Below are 6,723 nucleotides of genomic sequence, written 5' to 3' on the forward strand. Positions count from 1 at the left end.
ATCTTTGCGAACAGAATTTTAATTATGGGACCGTGAAATTGTTATTGAAAAACATTTCTGATTACCGAATGAATTTTTTATCATATCATTATGCTGTACATTTTAAACTATTGTCAATTATAGAGTAAACATCGTATTAAAATGTACTAAACAATCTACTATTATTTATCACTGTATCAATACTGTTATTGTTGTGCACATTATTATTTTAGGTTATTATTATGAACAATAATATAACAAATTGTTTATATACGTTTTGTACGGTAAAAACGAGTTTTTAGGTGAAAAGAATTGTTGGTTTTTTTTTCACGAAATATCTACATTTTAACGTATTTCTTTCAAACATTCGTCAAATAAAAATACGATACCGTATATTTTCTGTATTCACCTACGAATTCGTTATGTATATTATCGAAATGGTTCACGGAGGTATTCGATAAAAGCCGGTTGACTTGCAAATCGGTTGAAATCGATGACGTATACAAAAGCCCGTGCACAAAACACTTGCGCGACGACATCGAATTCGGTCCTACAACATCTAACAAAATATCAATGCAGAGATGTTATTGAGGGTGAGTTTAACGGACAATACAATGCTATTTTACCAAAAAAAAAAAAAAAAAAATCCGATATCCAAAAAGATTTGAACATTTTCAATAAAGATATGTCTTATTGTAATAAATCACCAATAGACAACAATACGTAATACGATAAATTCTGTTATTCGTATACCATTTACTGTAAACAACTTACATGTAATAATAATAATAATAATAATAATAAAGAAAACGAGGTTTTGAGAACGGTCCCCAGTCTAATACTTATTGAAAAAAGGAGCACACAATAAGTATTTTTACTTCTTTTAGATTAACTGATAATAATCATCTTAATTAGAATTAATCTAAAATCTATACAATTTAGAAGTCAGTACTCGTAGATAGAAATATATACGCCTAATTAAATCGCTAATTATTTTTATTCTTTTATCTACTGAAGGATAAAAAATTTAAATAAATACTTTATTGGTTAGGGTGTGTATATTTTATTGTTGTTTTCCTATATGTTACATTGGTAATCAGAACGCTGAGTTTATAACGATCAATTATTTCGATTTGATTGTCAATAATAATGTATGAACGTTTTATACTTAAAAGATAAATACAACTTTTATTCTATTTTATAAAGAAATAAAAATAAAATTCAAATATACATTTAAATGGTAGGTATTTATAATACTAACTATATTACTCGGCCTCACCCCGGAGGTATTTTACTATTTTAGATTAGAGCTAGAACACTAATTTCGTTGTAAAAAAAATTACGAGTACTTTGAACAAAGTACACAATCGTCGTGTTGTTAAAAAATATTTAGTTTTGCCTATAAAGATATAACATTTTATATACACATCAAACGGTAATTATTAAAATCAATATATTAAATAAACATAAAATATTTCCTATGAAATCAAAAACTAAATATTAAAAGGATGTTTACATCTAGACTAAAACTGTTTCTACCCTTAAAAATACAGTTTTCGAAATTTTTTTTCTTAGTGCACCTATACATAGTTATATTAATAATTATAGGTATATTCACTCAACATTTCAAATGAATCGATGTGATAGTTTTGGCTGTACGTTGGTCCGTGAGCGAATGAGTAGTATTTGAATTAAATACCTACTATAGATTATATGAGTGTACTTTGATTTGATTTTTCTAGCGTACGATTCATCAGTAAAGTCATAGGTGTAGAACTTTGTTTGGAATAAATATGATACAAAAAACGGTTGTATTAAAAAGTCGATTTGATAGGAGCAAAAATTATCAAGTGGCGTTTTTTGAAATCTTTTAGTTTAATAGTGACGAACCATCGTACGCATCATACGCACGGTGGGCAAGTTCAATCTCCGAGTTAGATTTAACGTCCGATTTATCATCCGAGTTGATTTAACACATGGGACTATCATGATTCTGTTGGTAGTGTACGATTATAATACTTTGGGCATGCGTTGCAGTGCATACTTATACTTTCGGTGCCAGTGTTCATGTATATAAACGCATAAGATATAATGGAACACTTTTATACGACTGCACGACCAGAGTTTTTTTTTTCCTTTCTTATATGTCACATACATCAAGAGACGGATTTACGATTATTTTTCCAACGTCGTTGCTTTAATCCTAAAAATTGATCGTTCTCAAAAAACCGACAAGCGAGTTATTTTTAAACTCCCGAATTTCACCACGGCCAGGAAAACAAATTAATCGTACACATATCCTACAACAGCCGACGACGGTTTCTTACTAGGCTTGATAATAAGAAAAAAAAATGACTAAAAAAATGTTAAGTACAGCTGCTTAAAAGTATATATCTAAATATTTATTATTCTTGCGACGACTGCACAGGGTAATCTTTCATAAACGATCCTTATGTAAAATCACGGTGTACCGTTATTGCAATAACTGTTGACTCTTGCATGGGCATTCCGCAATCCAAGATTTTTCATTTTATAAACTGTTTGGCTACATCTACATATTATACATTTATATAGTATTTTTTTTTTCATCAAAACGTTAAGCCGTCAGCGAATACAGGGATGTAGGTAAATAATACAACAGAGGTTCATTATAATATTAACACCTACCAACACCGAATGGTTTTATTCGTCGATTTGATGTTTCTATGATTTTATTATTCTCGTAATCATACACAAATTCAACTTATATACATATAGTATGTGCAAGGGTTACCGATTGGGACTGGATGGGAAAACAATTAATGTGTTGATGAGAGGCAGGTAGAGCGTAATATTTGAAGAGCACGTAATCATCACAAACGCCAATGCCGGTGTCTTGGATTATAATAGTGTTAGTAAATACTAATTGCCATCATTCTGTACACCAGTGGTTTTCAACCTTTTTTGGATCGCGACCCCCCATTTACACGTGTACACGACCGTCATATTTTACACACATGAAATAAGATTAAAACATTTTTATATCGCATTAGACTTACAAAGGCCCGTCGACCTTAAAGGTGACCTTCCATCTAGTATCTTAATATTTTAACAATTATTATAGGACGAGAGTGTACACAGTGGCCTATAACTTACTGCCACTAAATAGTTGCGATTTACTGCACAATCTCGCCATGTACATGTGCACCTATTACTCGGGTGTGGTCCATACGGTAGTGAGAATTCATCACGCGTCACCTAATTTTAACTTTTATGTTTATAAACACTTTTCTCGGACAACACCGTCTTACGCCATTTAACCGTTGCCGTCGTTCACAAAGAATGTAATAATTATCGGTGACACATTAATTACACACACTATATGAATTATACTACACACGCTTCTCGGCAGATTAGATTCTTTAATATAACGTTATACATTATAATAATACGTATGTTTATATATCGCTCGTTTCAAACTACTGTTAGCGATTAAACAAAGTATGCGATTGTGTGTCTATTATGATATTATCTATACTTGATCGCCTCGTGATAAACTGTATCGATTGTTATCGTGACGCATTGTGATTGCTTTTTAGATTTCGATCGAAAGAAAGTATTGTATATCTTTGGTTGAGTTGAGTTCTTACCAAAACATATTTTAATAGATGTCTATTAGGTAGCATTATGAGTATCAGATAAGAACTATAAATGACAAAACTTGTACTTACCAAAAATACATTTGTTTTTGTAGTTTTCAGCTCGCGTAAATACCTATTCACTCACCTGTACTGAGTTTACTCAAAATAATATACTACCCACTTAATTAATACATCTACATAGACTTAGAATCTAGAATAGTTATAAAAAATCATTTTGATGTTGGTTTATTTACAAACGATGTACAAATAATTTTTAATTAGAATTGAAGTTGAGTTTTTTTTTTCACTTGGCGACGATCGAACGATAGAATCAATCATGCAACATACATTTCGTGCAGGTTTTCATTAATAATAAAAATGTATTCGACAATATATTTCAATTTTCAAGGATTTCGAACATGTATGGAACACCAACTAGCCATTTTACGATACCAATATTCAGTAGGAACTGATCCTTGACCAGGTCTCTTACTTTATATGTTAAAATGTTAAAACATGCTCCGGTGATCATAATTAGTTGAAATAGTTATCACTAATAGGTATCCTCCACTTGAATATTATTACGTTATACTAAGGAACTATAAACGGTTTATGTATCTTACTGGAAAACCGTATACACGAGTACGTTTTTGTTATCTGTTTGAAACGTTTAACCGATTTTTGTTCAAATTGTAAGCTATCCACACCACGTTGTACTCCGGACACTATTTCTCATTATGATTATCTCATTCATAGAGTATAATAATATTATTTTTACGAACAACAAAAACACAGCGTTTGCAACGTGTGCCGTTTAGAGCAATATCGTATAATTACAATTATCAAGTACTAAAATGATGAATGCGTGGGGTAACCGAAATTCGAGAAAGCAATCGCAATAAAATGCTTGTAGTCTAATTATTTTTATTATCAAAAAAACGATTTACGATCGGTGGTTGTATTTTTTTAACATTAAATTTTTATCTTCCGAAACGCATTCGCTCCGTTACAACAATGACGCCGGTTTCGTATGTAAACGTTTCCCGTCCATGACGTAAAAAAAGATGCAAGACGTAGCCGAGATCCTCTCGAGTACGAATATAAAAAAAAAAAATGGTCACCTGGGGTTAGAACACTATTGTATAATTCCAACATTTCAGAGGTCGGGAAGCAATTTGATAATATCGTTAGATACGCGAATTTCTCACTCATGGAAGCTTAATGTCTTATAAAATATATAAATTTCATTGCTTGTATGTCAACTAACATCATTCGATACAGGTATATTATATTACAATAATAACCAATATACGATACGCGATGAAAAATGTTTGTATGGCGTTTGCTTGGTTAAAAAGCTGTGATTTTTCTTTTCGTGTATAGTACTTACAGAAAACTACCGATGATTGTTAAGAAATGTAGGTTTTGGATGTGCACGTATTTTTATTTATTATTTTTCGAGCTGGCTAGACCGCATTCCGCTTTCTCGCCGTGGCGTCTTTACGCGTATACATTCAGTTATTATACTCTACGATATAATCCCACAACAAACAGTATATATGATATAACATCGCACAGTATAGAGAAAACTTCGAAGGCGGTACAGGACGCGAAGTGGAGGGTTACTGGAGTGTAGTAAATAATATTTACCCAATGTGGTATACACTATACACATAAATAAATACATGATGTTATTAAAAAAATTCAAAGAATAAAATTATACACACGAAGAAATCACAACAGCTGTCGCGTAGAAAACTGCAGTCTGATGGTGCGGCTGATGATGTTATTTTATTTTATTATTATTTTTTTATTTTATTTATTCTATTATTTTGGCACAAATCCATTGACCGTGACTTGAAACTGGCGGAACAGCGCATGAACCAAATCACAACGGTCTCACTATTATACCGCATTTATAGCAGCAACAGCAGCAGCAGCAGCGACATGGCAAATAGATCAAATATATATATATATTCGACGACGAATGATCGAGCACTTATTATACAATAGCCGATAAAACAGGGATTTCGAGGCGCTGTGCTAAGTCTTGCGGAGAGTATAGAACTGCAGCACGGCCTGATTTCTGCGCGATTGCAAGCAACCCGATGCAATCGCCACGGTGTACACAACTACAAAAAAAGTTCAGAGATACCGAAGAAATATCATGGTCTAAAATTCTGTGTACGTTCGTTGAGCAGTGCAAAAAATAAAGTGTGTAGTACGAAATTTTAAAATGTTCAATAAAATCTTATTTGTTGAGGTCAACAACAGTTACTTATACAGACATATAGCGTATAGAATCGGCCATGTACTGATCACAGAAAATGTTATACCATTTCTATGATGCATAAACATTTTAAAAGTATTGGTTCATTTTTTACGATGGAGTACGTCGTAAGGTGCAAAAATGTATTTAATATTTGGAATAGGAAAATAATAACATTTATGGCCTTGGTCTAATTTTAATAAAGACGGACATTTAATTCGTACTTCCGGGGTTTTCTGACAGATTTTAATGAATTTCTACCGTATACCGCGTTATTAATCGCTATCGTACGCAAATTTTGGAAAATCGCAACGGCGGCACAAACGGAACGGTTTATTATTCATGGTTGAACACACAAATGTCTGTTTTTTTCATGCTCGTTCCATGTTTGCAACGATGCGTTCGAATTGTTATTATTTCTCTTTCAAATCTCTTATATTAAAATGTACAGTAATATTCGACGACAATCGACTATATCAACGGCGACGAAGATTAACGCTGCTCCCACGAACGGCGTCCGAAGTGTGTATTAAATATATTAATATATTAATATTATATACGCGATCCTCCGAGGCGCCGTGCGAACACCAAATTTTTGTCTAAATATATGCCACGATAAGAAACTACACATATAACCTTTAATGACTGTTCGACATTCGACGCGATGACAATCGTATCTTATCGTAAAATGGTATATGTAAACGTAATTATGTTACGCAGACGGGCTTAAATTGTTGGAAATGTTTTCAAAATTGCATGTTTTATTATAATCCTCTCTTATATGGCAATATCAACGTCAATTTATGTGTTTACACACAATGGTTATTATAGTATGGTAACAAATAGTAAATCAAT

This window comes from Sipha flava, unplaced genomic scaffold, assembly GCF_003268045.1.
Source record: "Sipha flava isolate LNK unplaced genomic scaffold, YSA_version1 47_pilon_pilon, whole genome shotgun sequence".
Classification (NCBI taxonomy): Eukaryota; Metazoa; Arthropoda; class Insecta; order Hemiptera; family Aphididae; genus Sipha; species Sipha flava.